The sequence below is a fragment of the Spermophilus citellus genome, assembly GCF_964194105.1.
Source record: "Spermophilus citellus genome assembly, chromosome: 5".
NCBI classification, from domain to species: domain Eukaryota; kingdom Metazoa; phylum Chordata; class Mammalia; order Rodentia; family Sciuridae; genus Spermophilus; species Spermophilus citellus.
The window spans coordinates 47,023,851-47,049,996 of record NC_138186.1 but is presented as its reverse complement, the minus strand read 5'-3'; the positions used below and the strand labels follow the sequence as shown (position 1 = coordinate 47,049,996).

Here is a 26,146-nt window from a genome sequence, read left to right as displayed (position 1 = left end):
ATTAAAAAAAAGGCAAAAAAAAAAACAATACCAAAAAATAAAATTTTAGCAAATTGTATTCAATAACATATTAAGATGATTGTACATCATGACTAAGAAGGATTTATCCAAATGATGCAAAGATGGTTTAACATTCACAAATCAAGACATGCAATATACTACATAAATAGAATTAAGGAGAAAAATCACATACTCATCTCAATAGATGCAGAGAAAGCCTTCAATGAAATTTGGCACCCATTCATGATAAAGACACCAAGGAAACTAGGCATAGAAGGAACTTACCTCATCATAAAGGATATGATCAACAAACACAAAGCCAACATCAGAGTGAAAGGGAAAAAACTGAAAGCATGTCCTTGAAGATCTGGAAAAAGAAAAGGATGTCTACACTCATCACTCCTATTCAATATATTACTAGAAATTCTACAGATCAAACAGACAAGAGAGAAAATCAAAGGGATAAAAATAGGAAAAGAAGAAGTCAAATTTTCAATGATTGCAAATGAAACAATTCTATAAGTAGAAGATCCAAAAATCTCCTAATAGACTACTAGAACCAATAAACAACTTCAGCAAAGTCGCAGGTTACAAAATCAACATGTAAAAATCAATATTTTCCCATACACCAATAATGAATCTCCTGAGAAAGAAATTAGAAAAACAATCCCATTCACAATAGCCTCAACAAAAAAAGTACCTAGGAATAAATCAAACCAAGGAGGTAAAAAACCTCTTACTATGTAAACTATAGAACAGTGAAGAAAGAAATTGAAGATGACACAAGAATATGGAGAGATGTCCCATGTCCAAAATTAGGCAAAATGAATATTGCTAAATGAACATAAAACCAACAGCAATATTCAGATTCGATGCAATACAATGACATTTTTTCACAGAACTAGAGAAAACAGTTTTATTGTGCAGTTGGAAGAATTAAAGACCCAAAGAGCCAAAGTAATTCTAAGTCTAAAAAGCAATGCTGGAGGCATCACAGCACCTGACTTCAAATTATACTACATGCATGGCACTTGGGTACTAGGTATAAAACATATATATATATATATATATATATTATACACAAACCCACACAGATATAGACATCTGATCCTTTGTAAAGGTGCTAAAACATGCATTGGAGAAAATAATGCCTTTTAAACAATGGTATTGGAAAACAGGCTATGCATATATGGAAGAATAAGGCGTGACTTTTATTTCTAACCCTGCACAAGTCAACTCAAAATGATCAAAGTCCTAGGGATTAGGCCAAAAACTACGAAAGACCTAGAAGAAAAAGGAGGTTCAACACCTAACATACAGGTACAGGCAATGACATTCTCAATAGGAACTTGAAAGCTCAGAAAATGACGCCTACTCTTCTGACAGAGGATTGATATCCAGAATATATAAAGAACTCAAAAAACTCAACACCATAAAAAATAATCCAAATAATAAATGGGCAAATCACCTAAACAAGACACTTCTCAAAAGAAACACAAATGGCCAACAAATACATGAAAATATCATTAGCAATTAGGGAAAAGTAAATCAAAACTACACTGAGATTTCATCCCACTCCAGTTTGAATGGCAGCCATCATGAATATAAACAATAATAAATGCTGGAGAAGATGTGGAGAAAGAACAACACTGTTGGTAGAATTGTAAATTAGTACAAATACTATGGAAATTAGTAGAGAGGTTCCTCAAGAGACTAGGAATGGAACCACCACCCAGTTGTACCACTCCTCAGTATTAAGTCTAAAAAATTAAAATCATCATACAACAGTGATACATGCACACTCATGTTTATAGCAGCACAATTCACAATAGCCAAAGTATGGTACCAGCCTAGATTTCCATCAATGGATGAAAAAAGAGAATATGGAATGTATAAAGGATGGAGTTTGACTTAGCCATAGGAAGAATGAAAATTTTCCATTTTCATGAAAATGGATGGAACTTGACAACATTAGGTTAAGTGAAATAATACAGAGTCAGAAAGTCAAGGGTCAATGTTTTCTCTCTTTGTGGAAGATAGAGAGGAAAAACCAAAGAAAGGAGGGGAGGGTCTCATGAGAATCAAAGGAAGATAAGTAGACTAGAGGAAAGGAACCAGGGGAGGGATGAGGAGATGGAAAGGGGAAATCCTGGGGAATGACATTAGACAATTACATTGTTATATTGTGTACACATTTGAATACATAACAACAAATTCCACCATATGTACAACTATTGTGCACCAATAAAAAATATAGAGAACAAAAAATGGAGAAGGAGCCAAGCCCTATGGTGCATTCTTGCTACCTGGAGGCTGAGGCAGGAGAATTCCTTTGAGCCAAGGAGTTTTAGTCCAACCTGGAAGATATAGCAGACTCACCTCCAAAGTAAAACAAAACAAAACAAAAGAACACAAACTGTGGCAAATACAAAGAATAATAATCAGTTTTAAGAACAACAACAAAAAGGTAATTAGGGCTGAGGATGAAGCTCATAGAGGGATTGCCCAGCAGACTCAAGACCCTGAGATCAATCCCTAGTATATTTACATAAAAAAGCCCCTGTAAAACAGGAAATTGTGTCATTTGTAACAATATAGATAAATTTAAAGGAGACAATGAGAGAATAAAATAGACATGCAAATGATCTCACTTTTATGTGGAGATTGAGGCAGGCAGGAGGGGTGCTGGTTAGCACAGGTTGAGAGTAGATACAAGAGGGGAGACACTGGTCAAGGGGTACAAAGTTTCAATTAGATAGGAGGAATTACATCTGTGCCATACTATAGCACATCAAGATGACCACAGTGATAATAATGTAGTATATGTTGCAAAATAGATAAAAGAGAGGATTTTAAATGATTGGGTCACAGGAAATGATAAATGTTTGACCTGAGAGATATGCTAATTACTCTGATTTCACCATTATAAAATGAATACTTATATCAAAACATCATACTGTGTCCTATAAATCTATACAACTATGTGTTAAGGAAAAGAAAATAAAACTAGAGGCCAGCTGGCAAGGCCCAGTCTCAGGGGTAGGTTGCAGCCATGGACTCTTCATGGGAGTAGCTGGCACTGACCTTCTCCTGCACGTCCATGTTCCTCTTTTTTGACATCACCCACATCTGGTGTCTTTGATGGCACTGAAACATCAGCTAGTAGGAGTGGAAGGGGCATGGAAGAATCCTGTTTCAAGCTGGTCTACTGCTGTGCTCCACTGCTTTGGTGGAGGAATTTTAACATGTGTACTGCTTGAAGAGCCTCCACTGAGGTTTCTTCCAAACCACATTGATATTTTACTGGCATCTTCAATCTGGTATATTATATATATATTTTTGCCCATGGGACCTAAATTCCCAGGACTATTCATTCTTATCTGCTCAACTTCTGGCTTTGGGGTTGAAGGAAGTGACCAGAACTTGGAAAATAGAAGGTGGAGTCACACATGCTAATAGTTATTACAAAAATGGCTGGCCAGTCATGATAGCTATTGGATGGGCCCAAGGTGCAGAGGGTATCCTTATCATGAATTTTTAATGGCTAGTGAAAGGAGATTAGAAACCAGAGATGATGAATCGCTGAAGATGTCCTATCCTTCCAAGGTAACCTTGCTGGGGTCCCTTCACATTTCAGCACACCAAGCATATGACCACATCAAAGCATAATCTTATGTTCCTTTATACCATCTTTCTTGTGGCCAAAAAGATAACCATCATGGTTACACAGACTTCTTCTATGACTCTTAGTCCTTTTGAGGATATATTGAGTTGGCTGATCTTTGGCAGCAACAGTTTTCATTATATGAAAAGAAATGTGGAACAAAATCATCTTCTAGTGGCACTAGTTCATTGGTCTCAAAACCTATGACTGATGGTTCAGATAATGTTAAAAGGAAATATACTAAGAACACTGAGTAAATTTACTTGAGCTCTCGAAGGCAAAAAAAAAATTTTTTTTCTACCTTTCAGATTGTGATATTTCTATGCAGATGATGTGAAATAATGATTATATAGAAGGAATGGAGGTGACAAAAAGAAATAAATTCTATATTAGGGTGACTACCACTTTCTTGACTTTAATTCTTGAATGTCATGAGTATATCATGTGAATTTGTTTCTGATATAAAGTATCTCTTGTGATTACTTAAATATTTTACATTGATAAAAGAAATTATCAGAATTTTAAAGATTGGGTATTTTCATACATTTAAAAATATGAATCTATTGGGCTTTAGTTCAGCAGAATTAAACTTTTGTTTTACATTGCCATCATAATTCTTAGGTATAGAAAATTAATTGATTAAAAAATTAAAAATGCTTTTTAATTTTGAGCACTGAAGACTGTAAAGTCTTCCTAAAAGAAAATATAAAATACTTTATAAGTGAAAATAAATTGCTAGTTTATGTTTGCTATGTAAACATTGTAATTTTGCCCACATTAAATGGAAAGTACCTGAAATTTAACTTAATTTTATCTCTAGTAGTATTTTTCAGTAAAAACACAATATTGTTAGTATGAGTTTCAATTTTAAGTCTGTTTCATGCCCTTGTTTCAAAAAACTGTTTTTCTTATTCCATCAAAAGAAAATCTGGGGTGTGATTTTTTGATAAATTACTAACTCCATGTTTGATACTTTTCAGTGTTCCAAAATTACAAAACGTGCTTGTTTTTTTTTTTTCGTTCCTCTCTTCCTCTCTCCTTAAAACATGTTTAATTCAACTGGAAAGAAATTTTTCATGTTTCACATGTTTTCTCTGACTTTGGTTGTTCTGAATACATTGCTAGCAGTTGTCTTAATGATTAAAAAAATGTATTATCTCCATTTAATTTTTTTCTTCCGTGTCTCCTTTCTAGTGGCTACTTTCTTAGTTTTTTGTTTGAATATCCCATGTTAGATTACATATGGTTATGTTTAGTTTTAATCTACATATATGTATTATTAATTTTAAATAAAAACTGATTAGCTTCATGTGAAAATGCTCAGCTCTGATGAGAACTGTGTACAATTGATAGTAATCAGCTAAGAAACAGATCAACAGAAATCCATTGATTGAAGAATGGTGACATTAAATCTTGTTTCTTACTGGCAAAATAAAAAACAAACAAGAAAAGGAATTAAATGATGCTAGAGTTTCTTTAACTGATAGTTTAAAAGTACACTTCCAACATTCAAACTCTGTGACATGACTTCTTATGCCAAGACTAAGAACCTGTATCAGGTAGAAATTTTAGATGGCTTACAAATACTCAAATCATATTCAAGTTGAAAGTTCTTTGCCTTTACTTTTTAAGGACTGTAAATACCAGCAGGTACTATACTTGCTTAGGAGAAATGATTTTTTCTTTTTTGAGGAGGGGAACAGGAGAAGCAATTTGATATTCTTGGAATGGTAAGAAGTTTAACAGCATTAAATTTGAGTTCTGTATTATATTTGATATCCTTATAGTCAAAAACTTCAAAATTAACATGTAATTAATCATTGGTAAGTTTTGAAGTTTAGATTTAACTGTAGCTAAAATGGTAGGAATTTTTCACCTTTGTATTAAAAGATAAATTCATTAAAATAAGTTATTCAACACCAAAGAGAGAGAGAGAGAGAGAGAGGAGAGAGAGAGAGAGGAGAGAGAGAGAGAGAGAGAGAGAGAGAGAAGGAAAAGAAAAAATGGGGAAAAAATAAAAAAAAATTTTAACAGCAAAATTTGGAACAGGGAAGGGCGGGATGGGGTGAGGGTTTTTTTTTTTACAGCAGCATTGGGTACAGCTACTGTAAGCAATGAGTCACAGGGAAGGAGGAAGGGCCAGCAGTGGGGAGGCAGGGGAGTTGTGAAACACTGACACCTTAGAAATAGATCAAAGCACTGCAGGCAGGAGGGGAGAGCTGGGAGGGCAAGGCAACAGGACAATAGGGTGGGGTGTGTGAGACAGGCAGCTGGGGAGGCACAGAGAGGTGTGGTGGGAACAGTGGAGTTCCTATTAGGGTAAGAGGGGGTGCAAGAGGGGAGCAGATCCCGCCCCACAAGCAGCAGGAGGCCAGGGGACCTTGAGGGTGGAGTTGAGAGAAGTCACCGGAAGAACCTCTTGGCCAAAGTCCTCAGATTCTAAGCTTGCTCAGTCTGAGTGTTTGGAGCAGCCATAGCGCCCTCAGCAATAGAAAAGGCAGTGGGAGACTGGGACATCCCTACTAGTTCCTGGCAGGAAAAAAGGAAGATCCTACTCCAGGCACTGAGGACTTCCGTGAGAACATGCTGCTGGTACTGGGAAGAGGATGGGGCTTCTGGCGGCTTGACATTCTCCCTTTCACTGGTGGCTGGTGGTCGTTTGAAAGGCAGACCTCCAAGGGACCTTGAATGTCTCTCAAAGGAACAAAGCTAGAAGCAGACCCCGGGAGTCCCAAGAACAACAAAAGGAAGAGCAAGGCTCAGAGGGGAGGAGGGAGGGAAGCAAGGTGCAGCACACATCCAGATGTGGAGGTGACAGGAGGTGATGGAGGAGTGTGCTGTGAAGAGCGGAGTTGAGGTTTTGTGGCAAACTGGTCCTATACAGCCCCGCACCCCTCCAGAGTGCACAAATGGTTTAGCCCCAAAGCTCACAAGTCTGCCACCCTTCCCTCTGACCCACAGCCCCCTGTTCCTGGGAAGGGAGATTCTGGTGGAGTTTAGCTGTCATTGGGTGTTGCTCAATAAGCACTTACTCAATGGGGACAGACCAAACAGAAGCAGAGAGGGAGGGGCTACGCTTAAAATCAAACTTCCCTACAAGTACAGGGTACTATTCCAAGAAAATGGGAAATATTCACCGGGTCCCATCAGCCTCAACGTCCAGAAAATCGACTGTGATTTAGGATGACCCAGGTAGGTTAGACAAGCAAGTAAGGGCAGCTAGGTGAATGCTGTAGCATCAGATTCTGAGCAAGTGCCATGGCCCAACCTTAGAAGCACTTCCACATCTCTGGGAACCTAGTGGAATTCAGCCCACAGAGAAGCAGGAGTCTCCCCAACCTCTGGTAGCACATCACCCCATGTGACCGGCTCTAGGTTGTTCCTTGCATGGCACATTTCTGGAAGAGCCAAGCCTTGTTACTCTCAGCACACTGCCCTCAATAAAGTACAGCCTTGCTGGCAATGTCACCAGTAACCAGATTAGATTTGTAGATTTCAGCCACCTCTGCTCTCAGAAGCACCTTCTGCACAAAAATCTCTCAGGCTCCAAACACCCTTAGAAGTTTCAGCCATTCTAATCTGCTCCTTTTTCTGCCATTGACTCAGAGATCCAGCCAGGTTTCCTTTCTTCTGGCCACATCCTGTAACTGCCCTAGCTGTCTCAGGGCAACTCAAGAGCCCCATCAAGCTGCTCTCCATGAGCCAATCCAACACCAACCAGACTCCCTTAGGGCATCTGCATCTCTGGGCCCATTTGACCCTCAAATCAGACAGGTCTATAAGCGCACTCTAAACACTTTTCCAACCACTATAGATCACCCCACCCCCCACACACTTGCCCTACTTCTATTAACTGCATCACCACCCTTGGTCACATCTCACTGACCCTTTCCCCTGCTCCTCTGGCTTTCCCAGGCAGCTCCTAAAACCATTTTTACAGCTCAACAGTCACTACCTTGGTACCAACTTTCAACTACCTTTATCCTAGAATCCTGCAAAGGCTTCTTCCTAAATACTGTCTCTATCTCCTGTTGTCACCATAATGCTCCAAGCCAAGCCACAGCAGCTGCATCTGTTGACTTTAACGTAGGATACCTCTACTCTCCCATCAAAGCCCACAGGTGCCACAACCTGCTGTTTAGCATCACCCTCTTCCCCATTTCTCTGGTCACATCTCTCCTAGGCTGAGGTCAAAGCAGGCTGCCCTGTCTCCTTACCCTGACTCGACAGGATATTACTGCAAAGCAATCTCCCTGGGGACTGCTCCTGCCTCTGCCTTCCAACCATCAGACCTCCTCTCCACATCCTTTAAACAATCCAAAGAAGGTAGTAGTGGTGGTGGCACAACCTCATGATTGTACTAAAACCACTGATTACACACTTTCAAAGTCTGACTTCAGATAAATGAATTACATCTCAATAGTAATAGTAATAACCATACTTACCAGAAAGCTCCTTGTGCTGAAGTTTGCCTTGTCATTAAACACCCTTTCTCCCTCCACTCTCCCTTGGGACTCCTGGACTCACAAGAATACCAGGGGCTTTCTCTGAGTTGACCTTGGGCGCCAATGCTGAGCTCCTGAATGCAAACCGAAACCACTGTTCAGCGTGGTTTGAAGTTTTTGGCGCCAAACTTTACCGAATTGCTGAAGATCACGTTATCCCCACTTGGACCAAAGAAAATCAAAACTATTGGTTGACATAAGAGCAGAGTGAAGGCGCTTGTGGGCGCGGGGGTGGGGTGGGGTGGGGGGGCGAGCTGCATCTGTGTTTCAGTTCTGGGGCTGCTTGGCAGTTAGGGGAGTCTGCGGGCTGCGAGAATCAGACCCCGAGGCTGGGGATATCCGCAGCCCTGAGCGGGATGTGGAGTCCCACACACTTCAACTAGCATCCGCCTGGATTGCGGTGGGTGGATCTGAAAAGCTGAGGAGCCCTCCCACCCCCACCCCCCAACAGGGCCGCCTTTGGGTTCTAGGATCAGATCTCTTCCAGGGCTCCGTTTCCCGCCAGGAGCAGAATTCCCTCCTCAGGGCGGGACTGATTGAAAACCCCCCAGATCTCAAGGAAAAAAAAGACTAATTTCAAGGAAAATCCTCTCAATGTTCGGACCCTTCAGTGAGGATCCTAATCCGGACCCCACAGTGTGCTCTCCAGGGAAGACTGAAGTGACTTTCACTGAACCTTCCCAGGAAGAGCAAAGACAGCGCCTCAGCGCGCACAGCACCCTGGTGAGGAGCCCTGCCTTGTGTCTCTTTATTTTGGCTTGTCCCAGGTGGATGCAGTCCCCTGTCTTGGCAACCAGCTTTCAAAAAAACAAGATGAAAGGAACAGGGAGAGTAAAGAAAAGAGGGTCCTGGAGAGAAAGGTTGAAATGCTGAAGGAAGGAGAGGAGAGGAAGAAAGGTGGGGGAGGGGAGGAGGATTTAAAAAGCAAGGACAGCAGGAAGGGGAAAGAGATGCAGAGATGGGGGCTGTCAGGTCCCGCCCTTACCTGCCTTCCCCCATCAAGCCTCTGCTTCCAAATCAACCCCATTAAGATTCCAGAACAGGATGCAGACCCTGAGCCTTAGGGACACCCCACAACCCCCACTGCAGAAGGGGCTACAGCCCCCCTCCATTTATCATATTTAAAATGAAAACCAGCTGGTGGTGATGGCACAAGCTTGTAATCCCAATGATTTGGGAGGTTGAGGCAGAAGGATTGCCAAGTTCAAGGCCAGCCTCAGCAATTTGAGAGGCCTTAAGCAACTTAATGAGACACTGTCTCAAAATAAAAAACTAAAAAGGGCTGGGGATGTATTCCATGGTAAAGTGCCTCTTGGGTTAATCCCCTGTGTGTGTGTGTGTGTGTGTGTGTGTGTGTGTGTATGTATGTATCTTAAGAGCATCGGTTTGTTTCATTTTCTTTATGCTTGCCTAGCACATGCAAGGCCCTGGGTTCGATTCTCAACACCACATAAAAATAAATAAATAAAATTAAAAATTAAAGTATTGTGTCCAACTACTAATATATATATATATATATATATATATATATATATATATATATATATATATCCAAAAAGAAATATAAGGAAGGGTAACAGAGTTCTATTTTTTCCAGTGATTATGTTTCTTTAAAATGTCATATTTAAAATGTATTTATTTGGTGGTTAAGAACACAGCACAGCCTGAACCAGGCCCTGGGTTCAATGCTCAGCACCTCCCAAAACAAGCAACATTAGGCATGGTTTGAAGTTTTTGATGCCAGACTTTACTGGATCGCTGAAGATCATGCAGACTTCAAGCATGCAGACTTTTCCTACTCAAGTGTAGAGGGCTGGGGATGTAACCCAAATGGTAACAGGCTTGCCTAGCATGTATGAAGCCTGGGTTTAATCCCTAGTACTTCAGAAACAAGTGTCTACAAAAGTTCTTTATGTGTCAAGCCCTGTTGCTAAACTACATCGTTTTAAAAACAGGGTTTAATTCTGATATCTATAATCACAATAAACTTTGAGTTTGGATTTAAGATCTGATGCCCTCCAAATGCAATAATGAATAAAAACAAAATAAATGATTGAAATTCTAGAATACATTATTTTGTTTCTTGACACATTAAATAGCCAGACATTAATTAGACAGACCTGGATGCAAGTCTAACCAGTACCAAAGAGTATAAAGGATGCATTGAGCTCCCTGCCACACTGCCATGAGAGATGCAAACATCTGTGAGTTTAGGGGTCAAAGTAGGAGGTATGGCTCCTACTATCCTGGTTTTCTGTTCATAATGGAAGAATATGCTAATTGTCAGAAAGAAAATATGTATTTATTATTTCTAGCTTTTATTTTTACCGTTAATCTAGGGTCATCTAGATTTTTGTCACAGTTGTTCTCACTCTCCCACCCTCATATACATATGGCTGTTAATGGGATTGCTGCACCTTTGGACAATAAGTTACAGACACCATAAGTCTTTTTTTTTTTTTTTTAACTTGGGATTGAACCCAGGGCATTTAACAACTAAGCCACATCACCAAGCCCTTTTTTTGTATTTTTATTTAGAGACAGGGTCTCACTAAATTGCTTAGGGCCTTTCTAAGTTGCTCATGCTGGCTTCGAACCTGTGATTCTCCTGTCTCAGCCTCCTGAGATGTTGGGATTGTTCAGGTGTTCACCACAAGGCCCAGCCCACCATAACTCTTTACCTCCAGATATGTCTGGGTCTATCTCTTAAGAACATGGGTTTGTTTATTTTCTTTACACAGAACCAAAATACAAATTTCAAGGGGGTTCCAGCCTTCTTAAATCAACTTTACTAATCCATAGTTTACATACAATAAAATGCATGTATTGTAATGTACAGCTCCTTGAGTTTGGATATTCATACATTCTTGTGTCACCAAAAGGGAATGAAGATGAAGAACATTCCTATCATACCCCAAAGAAAATCTATGCAATAAAATTCTAGGTAACCATTAAAATGAGCAAAATATATTTTAATTTATTGCTACTAAAAGAGATGCCCAGGGGCTGGGGTTGTGGCTCAGTGGTAGTGTGCTTGCCTAGCATGTGCGAGTCCTGGGTTTGATTCTCAACACCACATAAAAATAAGTAAACAAAATAAAGACATTGTGTCCAACTACAATTAAAAAAAATATTAAAAAGAAGATGTGCCCAACATATTTTAGGCTCCTATTAAAAGGTTAATAATATACTGGATTATAATGCTTCCACATACATAGTGTATATTTTTTAAGAAGGAAAACCTGGATGATTTTTCCCCAATGGTTTGACAGAGGCCCCAATTGAATAACCACAGCAATATTCTGCAACCAATTGAACACTGATTGGTTCCCCTTCTTCCCCAGAAGCCATGTCCTGGATCAGCACCAGAGGGCACAAGTGGCCACACTGGATCCACAAAGCTGGGGTGTCAGCCTCTGCTGAGAGCTCCTGGGGCTTCTCTGGGAGCTTATACTGTGCAGCCCTGCACTGACCAGCACTTTCCCACTTGCTGCTTTGGTTTTTCATCTCTACAATGTGGGCACACATGTTTTCTAACTTGGGGTTGGGGGTATATATGAGGTGCCTGCAGCTGTGCTGTTCTAGGTATCCTCATTATTTTATTGCATTATAATTTGCATAAAATTATGCAGGATGTGAAAACTTAAAAAGAAATCATTATATAATGAGAGTTATATTTATATATATTATTTATATACTTCCAGTCTGAAATCTACAAATTTTCCTCAATATAGCATTTAAAATATTTTAAAAACCTTATTTGTCAATTAGAGAAAATGATTAATTAACTGAAAAGAATTACCAAGATTCTCACTTATTATTCAATATTATAATGGCATTAAATTCTTAAAATATTATAAGAATTCTAATAAATCTCAATTAAATACCACTAGGTATTTTGTGATACTTGGTTAGCTGATTCTAAGCCTTGGATGGAAAGATTCATGAATAATAGGCAAGACACATTTAAGCAAGAAGAATAAAGGCAGTATTCTCTTAGTAGATCTCAAGACTTACACTAGAGTTCCTGTAGATAGAGAGTAGGTTGTTGATACAGAGACATACAAGTAGATCTTAGAACAGAGTAGGAAGCCACAAACCAAACAGCACACATGTAAACATCGGGTATATGTGACTCAGTGTATAATAGAGATCAAGACATTTAATTCATGTATACATACAAACTGGTATGATAGGTAATATACAGTGTTGATATATAACACTGGTAACATTAGAGATTGATGTGTAAAGGACAAATTTTGGACAAATTATATAAGCACATTGGTTATGCATATTGAAAAATTGGAATTGTACGCATCTCTTTCAAAATATTAATTAATATTGTAGACTATCTTTGTGACCTAAAGCAGAGGAAAAAAATTTTTTTGAGTTACAGTAAAGCATTTACCCTAAGGGAGATTGATACAATTAAAGACTAACTTGAACTTCCAGATCATTTGGAGATTTTCAATTTCTCAGTGGACAGAGGTAATGACTAATTCTCCTTCTGCACAATCCCTGTAAGAATATACCTCAGAATACATTGTAGGGGTCTTTCTTAAAGGCACCAGCCTTCCACTCAATGGATGGTATCTGACATGGACCCTTTTAGTGAGAAGCCATTCAAATGAGGCAAGGGGTCAGGTTTCAAGGGGCTGAGTCCAGCTTCCTGATGTCTACTGTCAGCAGGTTGACTGGCATCTAGGAAGGCCACACCCAAAGGCACAACAAGAGAAAGGGACACACAAAGTGTTTCCATGAAACATTCTATCCCAAACAGGGCAAAGGCGTAATATCACAATGGAACAGGTGAGCTTAGCTCAATTCATGGGGCGACACACCTATGTCTAAAGATGCATCCTCAACCTCCAGGACTAGGGCAATGTTCAGGTCACTACAAGATTTAGTGCTGGTCATAGCCTCTCCGCTCTGGGAAGGAGAATGGGAATCATTCAGACTGGCTGCCCACACACCTGTGATACATCATCATTGATATGGGCTGGTGGTTTTCACAAAGTTCTCTACACAGCAGACTCGGATAATGTACAGGCTCTAGAGTTTGCTTGAATTTGATTCATACCCTTCATTGAGGCCCTCTGCTCTGAGCCTCTGCTTCTTCCCTTGGCTGCTCACTAGAATCCCCTGGAGGGTTTCAGAGACAGGATTAGTACCTGAATTACTCTTCTGGTGAATCAGAGTTAAGGGTTTAATGTTTGATCCTAGCCTACACCTATTCAAAATCTCTCCAGATGACTTAACTTGAAGACATTTGTCTATTGCACAGATGAATTTAGGTTTTTATTAGCTAAACTAGTTAATGTACAAAAATGTTTGGCACTCAGAACAACACATTTTATCTGAGATGCTGACTGAGAGGACACATATAAAAGAATTCAGACCAATCATGTCTTATTTCTCCTTGTTCCAATACTGTAAGAGGAATCCAGGGGGAAAAAGAGCACAAACCAATGCTCCTTCACCCTCGCTTCCATCACAGTGCTCCTGTGTAGCCCAAGCTAACTGGGGGACAGATAGCAAGACTGACTTTGCAGATCAGTCAGTCCATACAGGGCAGTTCCCAGGACACCAAAAGGGACCTACCTGGAGACTGGATCAGCAGGGCAGAGAGGATATACCCTGCACACCTGCTATCTCCATTACATTCAAAAGTATACTGGATTTCCTAGCAAGTGTAATCAAGCAAGAGAAAATATAAACTATATATGAACTGACAAAAATTTACAGCAGTTGTTGGACAAGAACTAGAGACAAAACTCATTTGTATTTCTACAGAACACAATAATACTTTGAAAACATAATTGAGAGAGATTATGATTACTAGAGTAAGCTTTCAAAATGTTTGGAATAAGCCACCACAAGATAAAGAGTGTGAACAGCAACATTTTATTAAAATATTTTAATAGGGGAATATCCCATGTCCATGAATTATAAGACTCCATATGGTAAGAAATTGTCAGTGGTCTACAAACCTGTTTATTAAGTGTAATCCCTATCCAAAACAGAAATAAATATTTTGTGGAACTTCAAGAAGAGTATCTTTAACTTTAAAAAGTCATCAATGATAACAATGAAACTCTTGAAATCAAAACATTAAATTTATTGAATTTATTTACCTAGTAGACACATTATGATGGTATGAAATCCAACCAAATTTCTCAGAATGATTAAAAAAAGACCAGTACACAACAGAGGAAATCCAGGAAGCATCCCACGGAAATGAAGGCACTGGAATGCTGAGGAAGGTCATACCTTACCAGATGCGAAAAAGGACAGTTTTCCATATGTGATGAGTTGGTAAGTGATAATCCATGAATGAAAAAAAAGAAAAAAGAAAAAGATTGGGGCTGGGGATGTGGCTCAAGCGGTAGCGCGCTCGCCTGGCATGCGTTCGGCTGGGGTTCGATCCTCAGCACCACATACAAACAAAGATGTGTCCGCCGAAAACTAAAAAAAAATATATATATATATATATTAAAAAATTCCCTCTCTCTCTCTCTCTTTAAAAAAAAGGGATATGAGGGAACTTTAAAAAAAGATTTTAATGTCTTCTGCACACCACATATGCACAAAAACATTAAAATATATAAAACTATGGAGAAGTTGCAGACAATTAACTTTCTGATTATAACTTAAGAATTTCTTAAGCAAAACCAAAAAATGCATAGAAGAAATAAACTTAATACATGTCAGTACTTCAAAATTAGAAACTTGTTTTTCAAAGATATCACTAAAAAGTGAAACGAGAAGACAGAGAAGCATCTCCTGTGGCAAGGACTTGCAAATGGAATATGTAAAAAGTGGTCAGCCAGTGAGTCTAAGGCAGTAGGCTTCAGAGTGAGATGGACTTGGGATCCCAATTTACTAAACCCAATGGGAGGCAGAAGGTGAGGGGACATTTGGAATTACTGAGAAGAAGAGCCCCCAGCACACAGAGCATGGTGTGTGTAGGAGAAGAATGAATGGAAAATTCAAAAAGGAAAAAAAAACTACTTTCCATAAAACCCTTGGAAACATTCTTCACCTCATTAGCTCATCAGTTTCCCATTAGCCAAGAGGGAAATGCCTTTCAAACCACAATGACAACCTGGATGAACTTTGAAAGCAGGCTAAGTGAAAGAAGCCAGTCACAAAACACCACATGCTGTAGGATCCCCATTTACATGAGATGTTCAGATAATGAAACCTATAGTGACGGAGAGCAGGAGAGCAGGTGCCTAGTGCTGGCGAGAAGTCCTGGACAGGGAAAGGGGTGACTGTGAATGGGCATGGGATTTCTTCTTGGGGTGATGGAAATATTTTAAAATTGAATGTGGTGACTGGTGCGCAACTCTGTGAATGTACTGAAGTGTAGACTTTAAACGTGTGAATGGCATGCAAATTATAAACTCAGTAAAGTTGTAAGGAATAAATCTCATGAAAAATTAAAAGTGATTTCTAAATTACAATCACTGATGCTTCCATGTGGATGAGAAGTTGGGCCATTAAGAGCTTTCTTACACTGCTGCCATAGCACACAGGGGTACAGACACCTGGACAGCAGTGTGGCATCGGCTATTAGGTTGAATATTACACACACGCAGTAGTTCCACTCCTGGACACATAATTCTGAGAGCCACTTGCTCATATGCAACAATGAACATGTAACTGGAGGCTTAGAGCAGCTTTGTTTATCATTTTCCAAGCCTGAAAACAAACCAAATGACCACAAAGAGTAAAGGGGCATTATATTTGTATAACGCTTTTGGTAGTATGGCCATCTTGACAATATTAATTCCGCCTTCCAGGAACATGGGAGATCTTTCCATCTTCTGAGGTTTTCTTTGATTTCTTTCTTTAGGGTTTTGTAGTTTTAATTGTAGAGGTCTTTCACCTTTTTTGTTAGATTGAATTGATTCCCAGGGTTTTTTTTTTTTTTTTTTTTGTGTGTGTGTGTGTGTGTGTGTGGCTATTGTGAATGGTGTAGTTTTTCTAATTTCTCTTTCAGTGGATTCTTCACTGATGTATAGGAATGCGTTTGATTTATGGGTGTTGATTTTATATCCTGCTACTTAGGTGAATTCATTTATTAGTTCTAGAAGTTTTCTGGTGGAATTTTTGGATCTTGTAGATATAGAAACATGTCATCAGCACATAGTGATAGTTTGAGTTCTTCTTTGTGAATTTGTATCCCTTTAATTTCTTTCTTCTGTCTAATTGCTCTGGCTAGAGTTTCAAGAACAATGTTAAATAGAAGTGGTAAAAGAGGACATCCTTGTCCCAGGTTTTAGTGGGATGCTTTCAATTTTTCTCCATTTAGAATGATGTTTTGAACGTAAAGATGTGCTGTATTTTGTCAAATGCTATTTCTGCATCTATTGAGATGATCATAAGATTCTTGTTTTTAAGTTTATTAATATGATGTATTATGTTTATTGATTTCCGTATGTTGAACCAACCCTGCATTCCTGGGATGAATCCCACTTAATCATGGTACACTATCTTTTTAATATGTTTTTGTATGAAATTTGCCAGAATTTTATTGAGAATTTTTGTGTCTATGTTCATCAGGAATATTGGTCTGAAGTTTTGTTTCCTTGATGGGTCTTTGGTTTTGGTATCAGGGTGATATTAGTCTCATAGAATGAGTTTGGAAGGGTTCCTTCCTTTTCTATTTCATGAAATACTTTAAGGAGTATTGGTGTTAATTCTTCTTTGAAAGTCTTATAGAACTTGGCTGAGAATCCATCTGATCCTGGATTTTTCTTGGTTGGTAGGCTTTGGTGGCATTTTCTATTTCATTACTTGAAATTGATCTGTTTAAATTATGTATGACCTCCTTATTTAGTTTGGACAGGTCATACATCTCTAGAAATTTTCTTCAATATTTTCTATTTTATTACAGGATAAATTTTCAAAATAGTTTCTAATTGTCTTCTGTATTTCAGATGTGTCTGTTGTGATATTTCCTTCTTCATCTTGTATTTTAGTAATTTGAATTTTCTCTCTTTTTCTTTTGTTAGCATGCCAGGGGTCTATCTATTTTATTTATTTTTTCAAAGAACCAACTTTTTGTTTTGTCAATTTTTCAATTGTTTCTTTTGTTTCAATTTCATTGATTTCAGCTCTGATTTTAATTATTTCCTGTATTCTGCTTTTGGTGTTGATTTGTTCTTCTTTATCTGGGGCTTTGAGGTATAGTGTTAAGTCATTTATTTGTTGACTTTTTATTCTTTTAGTGAATGCACTCAATGCAATAAACTTTCCTCTTAGTACTGCCTTCATAGTGTCCCAGAGATTTTGATATGTTGTATCAGTGTTCTCATTTACATCTAAGAATTTTATTTCATCCTTGATTTCTTCTACTATCCACTCATCATTCAATTGTGTATCATTTAGTCCCCATTTGTTACAGTAGCTTTTACTTTTTTATTTTATCATTGATTTCTAATTTCATTCCATTGTGGTCTGGTAGAATATAGGGTAGTATCTGTGCTCTTTTGTAAGAGTTTTTTCTAAGAGTTGCTTTGTGGCATAAGATATGATCTATTTTAGAGAAGGAGCCATGTGCTACTGAGAAGAAAGTATATTTGCTCACTGATGGATGAAATGTTCTATATATGTCTGTTAAGTCTAAATTATTGATTGTATTATTTAGTGCCACAGTCCGGCTGCTGGGCAAAATAACTGGGGGGTGATGAACAACTTGTGTAGATTGATACAGCAGGAGTAGGAGCCGTTTATTGTAGGACAGGAGGGGTATTTATACATTCCACACAGCTTATCTAATTAACATAAACTAGATACATCAGTCAACCAATAAGAAATCTCCACACTTAATGGCTCGCTGGCCTTACTTCACAAACCACTCCCTCTGGCATTTTGCCAGGCGCCATCCAGACTTCTTTATAGACTCTAACATTCCCCTGACAAAATGCCAGGTGCCATCCTGACTTGTTTACAGACTCTACCAATTTAGTTCTATAGTTTCCTTACTTAGTTTTTGTTTTGAAAATCTGTCCAGTAGTGAGAGAGGAGTGTTAAAGTCACCCAGTATTATTGTATTGTGATCTATTTGACTCTTGAAATTTAGAACAGTTTGTTTGATGTACATAGATGCTCCATTGTTTGGGGCATAAATGTTTATAATTGTTATGTCCTGCTTATATATACTTCCCTTAAGAAGTATGAAATGTCCTTGTTTCTTCTAATTAACTTTGGTTTGAAGTCTACTTTATCTGAAACGAGAATGGAAACCCCTGCTTGTTTATGTAATCCATATAAGTGCAAAGTTTTTTCCCATTCTTTTACCTTCAGCCTGTAAATGTCTTTGCCCATGAGGTGAGTCTCTTAAAGACAGCATATTGTTAGGTCTTGCTTTTTAATTCAGTCTGCCAGTCTTTGTCTTTTGATTGATGTGTTTAGGCAGTTAACATTCAAGGATATTATTGAGATATGATTTGAATTCCCTGTCATTTTGATTTATTTCTGGTTTTTGATTTGTCTTAGTTTATCATTTGGTTGAATGTCACTTTAGTATAGATCCTTCCTTTGCTGTTTTTCACTTTTTAAAAAAAAAAATCACGTCATCCACATGGAATATTTTAATGAGAATGCTCTGTAGTGTAGGCTTTCTAGTTGTAAATTCTTTTAATTTTTATTTATCATGGGATGTTTTAATTTCATTTTCAAATCTGAAACTTAATTTTGCTGGATATAAAATTCTCAGTTGGCATCTGTTTTCTTTCAGAGCTTGAAATATATTATTCCAGGACCCGAGGTTGAGAGGAAAGGTCCCTTCTCATAGGATATGGGTGGCTCTGAAGAGAGTCCTCCTCTTACTCCCCTACTTTGGTACATGCAATCAAGACTATAAACTGTGCTGTATGGATGGGTGTCCAATGTTTTCAAGCTTTTAAACAGGTGCTAAATGTGTGATGTTCTAGCACTCTGAATCCTTCTGAGATGAGATTGAGTAAACATCTTATCCTAATTTTTAAAATATCAAGCTAACTTTCATTATGGTGAAGAAAGGAATAAATTTCAGGGTTTTTTGTTGTTGTTGTTCTTGTTGAAAATAATAATCAACTTGGAAATCCATCTCCAGGAACTGTTATTCACATGGTGTTAACCAGTGGTGAGACAGTTTTATTTTGACATCTGCATCTATAACATTCTCAGTTCACCTTGGCAAAATCACTTAATCCCAGTAACTTCACCTTAGAAACATTTTCTGAACCTTGATGACTAATTTGGTCTATCTGTTTTTCACTCTTGGCCAGAAACTCTTCATTAGGATTTAGAAATTGTGATTGGTTAACTTTCTTAATCAAGTATTTGTGTCTGTAATAAATAAAGGTTAATTTTATTGTGGCCCTAAAATGCCTTTAAGTATGAATATGAAAGTAGCAAGTTATGTGTTGGATAGCCTGGAGCCATCACAAAATGAATATGAAATATGCCCTATCAAAATGCTTATTTATGTAATAGCCTGAAGAGGTTTTCTGTTCTTAAAAACATTTTGCTGCTTTTAAAGGGAACAATATTTTAAAAACCAGTTTCTCTTATGACACATATCCTGTAAGAACCTGGACAAATGATGCATTATGACAACAGGATGAGACATCCAAAATTCTTATAAAATGAAATGGTTGCAAAAACTCCATATGAAAATATACTTTGGGCTGGGGATGTGGCTCAAGTGGTAGTGCACTCGCCTAGCATGCATGGGGTACTGGGTTCGAGTCTCAGTACCCTGTAAAAATAAAATATTGTGTCCATCTAAAAAACTAAAAATAAATATTAAAAAATAAATAAATAAAATATGCTTACAGTGGAAGATTATTTTTTGTAATTGAAGATTTGCAAAGCACGGAGAAGATGGCCGCTGCATACAGGGGTTGCTGAAGTGCTGAGCCTGGTGCTCAGAGCAGCAGCTTTAATTGAGACTTTACGCAGCTTGTTAGAGCTCCTTTCACCATTAATCTGTAGTGGACCACCCGGCCAAGCAGCAGAAAAAACAAAGAGATTGAAAAAGAGACGCTTGGCTCCCGGACGCTTTCCTGCTCAGAGCCGCGCGCGCTTTGCGCCCATCTGTTTCCTCTTTCACTTCGCTCCCAGCAGAGAAGCTGAATGGGTAATCAGCAGTGGATTGTAAGTACCTGAGGCAAAGAAAGCTCAGTACACCCCGCCCTTTTTTTTTTTTTTTGAATATTGTCTATACAGGGAGAGTTAGTGGATTGGAATTGTTGGCGGGGCTGTAGTTTCGGGGCCGAAAATCCACTCCGCGGGAGCCGCCATTTGCTTTCTGCATGCTGTCTTGATGGCCCTGTCTACACGATCCAGCTGCCACATCTAGAGACTGGAACTGGGCTGCGGGGCGAGCCCTGTCCTCCGAAGGCTGGACCACGGCCTCAAGTGCCTCTGTTGCCTGTTCCCTGCTGCACCTTGGGGCAGAGCCTGCTCTGGGGTCGTTCGGCATCCCCCTGCGAGGGGACCCGCGCTCCGGAGGAGGTGGCTGGAGAGGCGCGGCGGCAGCCGCTTGGGCCCTGGGTGCTAGGCACCGGGCGGAGGAGCAGCGGAGGCCACGGCAGCGCTGCTAAGGTCACGGACAAGCGCAGCGCCCAAGAGCGCGGCCCAGAGGTGAAGGCGACGGCAGCAGGGTTTCAGTTCTAGAAAACTGGACTGGAAACAGAAGCAGCAGTTTGTATAACCCCAAGATCTTGCTTATGCCAGGAAACTGTAAGGGTAACATGAATATCATTGAGGAGGTCTAACATGGTGGCAGGCGTGGAGAGATCAAGTCTCTGACCTCTTCAACTGCGCGGGCATAGGGAGCTGTAAATTATCTAAAGCCTATTTGCTCAGGATCACTAGGCAATGCTGAGCTGACGTGGAGCTAGGGTGTACACTTTGGGCCCCTCAGAAAACACACACTGAGCACGAATCTGCTGCATTTAAGCCCCGGATCGCCTGCTTCTCGTGACTCAGCACTAACGATCCCACTGAAATAACTAGTCGGCCCACCTGATCTCACAGAGGTAAAAGCCAACTGAGCACCATAGCCAGACCCAAGGAATCAGGAGTGACATGGGACTAGCGGCGCAGAATCCCCGGCTATCGCTCCCACCAGGGCTGACAACAGAGGTCCCTTGCACCAGCTACCAGGGGAGTTGCTACCTGAGGGCAAACAAATTTGCTGGGGGTCCTCAGCCCCAAGCCCTACAAACTTAGGGTCCGAGGGAGGCAAACAGAAAGGGTGTGCCCAGGCATCCATGAAAACAGGGCTCCCAGGGGCAGCAGACCCGGGGTGTAGCCAGTAATGTGGTAAGCGTCACAGGTGAGTGGGGCCTGGATTGAGGAACCACAAGAGAAGGACCTAGGCACTCAAGACTGGAGACCCGCACAGTCTGGGAAGAAGAGCTGAGACACAGTGGTTGGTTCCCACCTATCACGAGGAGAAGCCTGGCCCAGTGGGCATAGCTCCACCTACTGGAAGAGAAGTTAATCGAGCTCTATGACTGCATTTATTATTATTATTATTATTTTTTAATGATTATTATTAGTATTTTTTAAATTTTTTTTATTCTCACTTTTTGTAGTTGATGTTGTTGTTGTTCTTTAACTTTCTTATTAATGGTTTCAATTTTTTAAATTCTTTTTATTATATTATTATTATTATTATTTTTTAAACTTCAACTTCCATTTTTTTATTATAATTATAATTTTTTTTGTTTGTTTTAAATTTTTATTTTTTCGTTTTTTCTTTCTTTCTTTTCACTTTTCTTTCTTTTGTCTTTTCATTTCTTTTCAATTTTCTTATTCCCCCACTCTTGAATTCCACCTGCCTACACTCACTCTCTTTAGTCACTTCTTCCCTTCCCTTCTAATACCTCTCCTCCCAAGCATCAAATAAATTTATAAGAGTAAACAGTAACTCAGCAGTCAAACAGAACAAGAAGTATCATGAGCATAAAAAAGCAAGGAAGAAAAGGAGTATAAACAATGAAAGACAGCCTAAATATTCAGGAGGACCTGGAGTCATCAGAAAAATGGCCATATAAAGAACTCAAGGAACATCTTAGACAGATGGAAAGGAACCTTAAAGATCACATTGAAAATGAATTACATAAACAGATAAAAGAAGAAGTTAAGCATTTTTATCAGGAGATAGAGATTATAAAAAAAAATCAAACAATAATTCTAGAAATGAAGAAAACGATAAACCAAATTAAAAACTCAATCGAGAGTATCACTAACAGAGTGGAGCAAGTAGAAGCCAGAATGTCAGATAATGAAGACAAAATATATCATCTTGAAAAGAGTCTAGCCAACTCAGATAGACTGGTAAGAAATCACGAGAAAAACATCCAAGAGATTTGGGATAACTTAAAAAAACAAAACTTACGAGTCATCGGGATAGAGGAAGGCACAGAGATTCATGCCAAGGGAATGAGTAACTTGCTGAAGGAAATAATTACAGAAAACTTTCCAGAAATAAAAAAGGAAACAGATATACAAATTGTAGATGCATACAGGACACCGAGCACACAAAATCACAGTAGACCAACGCCAAGACACATTGTTATGAAGCTATCCAATATACAGAACAAAGAGAAACTATTAAAAGCTACAAGAGAAAAGAGGCAGATTACATTTAGGGGTAAACCAATAAGGTTGACAATGGATTTTTCATCACAGACGCTGAAAGCGAGAAGATCCTGGAACAACGTATTTCAAACACTGAAAGACAATGGATGCCAACCAAGAATTCTGTATCCAGCAAAATTAAGCTTCAGATACTACAACGAAATAAAAACCTTTCATGATAAACAAAAGCTAAAAGAATTTGTAGCCAGAAAACCAGCATTGCAAAGCATCTTGAGCAAAACTCTACACGAGGAAGAAATGGAAAACAATAACCAAAACCATCAGCGGGAAGTGCCTCGGTAAAGACAGAGGATGGGGGGAAAGCTAATCATGGAGAAACAAACTAAATTAGGAAAAAAAAGAGATAAATAATCAAACATGGCAGGAAGTACAAACCATATATCAATAGTAACTCTAAATGTTAATGGCTTAAACTCTCCAATAAAGCGACATAGGCTGGTAACATGGATTAAAAAAACAAATCCAACAATATGCTGCCTCCAGGAGACACATCTGATTGGAAAAGACATACACAGGCTCAAGGTAAAAGGTTGGGAAAAAATACCATGCACACAGTCCTCGTAAGCAAGCAGGGGTGGCCATCCTCATATCGAATAAAATCGACTTCAAGACTAAGTTAATCAAAAGGGATAAGGAAGGACATTATAAACTGTTAAAAGGAACCATTCACCAACAAGACATAACAATTATCAATATTTATGCACCAAATAATGGCGCTGCGATGTTCATAAAACAAACTCTCCTCAAGTTCAAGAATCAAATAGACCATAACACAAAAATCATGGGTGACTTCAACACACCTCTCTCACCATTGGACAGATCCTCCAAACAAAAGTTGAATAAAGAAACTATTGACCTCAATATCACAATCAATAACCTAGACTTAACTGACATATACAGAATATATCAACCATCATCAAGTGGATATACTTTTTTCTCAGCAGCACATGGAACCTTCTCAAAAATAGATCATATATTATGCCATAGGGCAACCCTCAGTAAATATAAAGGGGTTGAGATAATACCATGCACTTTATCAGATCATAATGGAATGAAACTGGAAATCAATGATAAAAGAAGGAAGGAAAAATCCTACATCACATGGACAATGAACAATACATTACTGAATGATCAATGGGTTACAGAAGACATAAAGGAGGGAATCAAAAAATTCTTAGAGATAAATGAAAATACAGACACAACATATCGGAATCTATGGGACACAATGAAAGCAGTTTTAAGAGGGAAATTCATCGCCTGGAGGTCATTCCTCAAAAAAAGGAAAAACCAACAAATAAATGAGCTCACACTTCATCTCAAAGCCCTAGAAAAGGAAGAGCAAAACAATAGCAAATGTAGCAGAAGGCAAGAATTATTTAAAATCAGAGCAGAAATCAATGAAATTGAAACAAAAGAAACTATTAAAAAAATTAACAAAACAAAAAGTTGGTTCTTTGAAAAAATAAATAAGATTGACAGACCCCTAGCCATACTAATGAAGAGAAGAAGAGAGAGAACTCAAATTACTAACATACGGGATGAAAAAGGCAGTATTACAACAGACGCTTCAGAAATACAGAAAACAATTAGAAATTATTTTGAAAACCTATATTCCAATAAAATAGAAGATAATGAAGACATCGATAAATTCCTTAAGTCATATGATTTGCCCAGACTGAGTCAGGAGGAAACTCACAACTTAAACAGACCAATATCAATAGATGAAATAGAAGAAGCAATCAAAAGACTTCCAACCAAGAAAAGCCCAGGACCGGATGGGTATACAGCGGAGTTCTATAAAACCTTTAAAGAAGAATTAATACCAATACTTTTCAAGTTATTTCAGGAAATAGAAAAAGAGGGAGCTCTTCCAAATTCATTCTATGAGGCCAACATCACCCTGATTCCGAAACCAGACAAAGACACCTCAAAGAAAGAAAACTACAGACCAATATCTCTAATGAACCTAGATGCAAAAATCCTCAATAAAATTCTGGCGAATCGGATACAAAGGCACATCAAAAAAATTGTGCACCATGATCAAGTAGGATTCATCTCTGGGATGCAAGGATGGTTCAATATACGGAAATCAATAAATGCTATTCACCACATCAATAGACTTAAAGATAAGAACCATATGATCATCTCGATAGATGCAGAAAAAGCATTTGACAAAATACAGCATCCCTTTATGTTCAAAACATTAGAAAAACTAGGGATAACAGGAACTTACCTCGACATTGTAAAAGCTATCTATGCTAAGCCTCAGGCTAGCATCATTCTGAATGGAGAAAAATTGAAGGCATTCCCTCTAAAATCTGGAACAAGACAGGGATGCCCCCTATCACCACTTCTATTCAATATAGTTCTCAAAACACTGGCCAGAGCAATTAGACAGACGAAAGAAATTAAAGGCATAAAAATAGGAAAAGAAGAACTTAAACTATCACTATTTGCAGATGACATGATTCTATACCTAGAAGACCCAAAAGGGTCTACAAAGAAACTACTAGAACTAATAAATGAATTCAGCAAAGTGGCAGGATATAAAATCAACACACATAAATCAAAGACATTTCTGTATATCAGCGACAAAACTTCTGAAATGGAAATGAGGAAAAACACTCCATTCACAATATCCTCAAAAAAAATAAAATACTTGGGAATCAACCTACCAAAATAGGTGAAAGACCTATACAATGAAAACTACAGAACCCTAAAGAAAGAAATAGAAGAGGATCTTAGAAGATGGAAAAATATACCTTGTTCATGGATAGGCAGAACTAACATCATCAAAATGGCGATATTACCAAAAGTTCTCTATAGGTTTAATGCAATGCCAATCAAAATCCCAATGGCATTTCTTGTAGAAATAGATAAAGCAATCGTGAAATTCATATGGAAAAATAAAAGACCCAGAATAGCAAAAACAATTCTAAGCAGGAAGTGTGAATCAGGTGGTATAGCAATACCAGATTTCAAACTATATTACAGAGCAATAGTAATAAAAACAGCATGGTACTGGTACCAGAACAGGCGGGTGGACCAATGGTACAGAATAGAGGACACAGAGACTAATCCACAAAGCTACAACTATCTTATATTTGATAAAGGAGCTAAAAACATGCAATGGAGGAAGGATAGCATCTTCAACAAATGGTGCTGGGAAAACTGGAAATCCATATGCAACAAAATGAAACTGAATCCCCTCCTCTCCATGCACAAAAGTCAACTCAAAGTGGATAAAGGAGCTAGATATCAAATCAGAGACTCTCCATCTGATAGAAGAAAAAGTTGGCTCCGATCTACA

At 38.6% G+C, this 26,146-nt stretch overlaps 1 pseudogene across 1 annotated transcript in view; it reads left to right on the top strand.

Moving 5' to 3' along the window:
- Nucleotides 1-3,141: 3,141 nt before the first annotated feature.
- LOC308649367 (trimeric intracellular cation channel type B-like) overlaps nucleotides 3,142-26,146 on the top strand; it is a 30,380-nt pseudogene continuing 7,375 nt past the window's right edge. Inside the window, exon 1 of the transcript in view lies at nucleotides 3,142-3,770. The product of the transcript in view is annotated as a trimeric intracellular cation channel type B-like (transcript). The remainder of the gene's footprint in view (nucleotides 3,771-26,146) is intronic.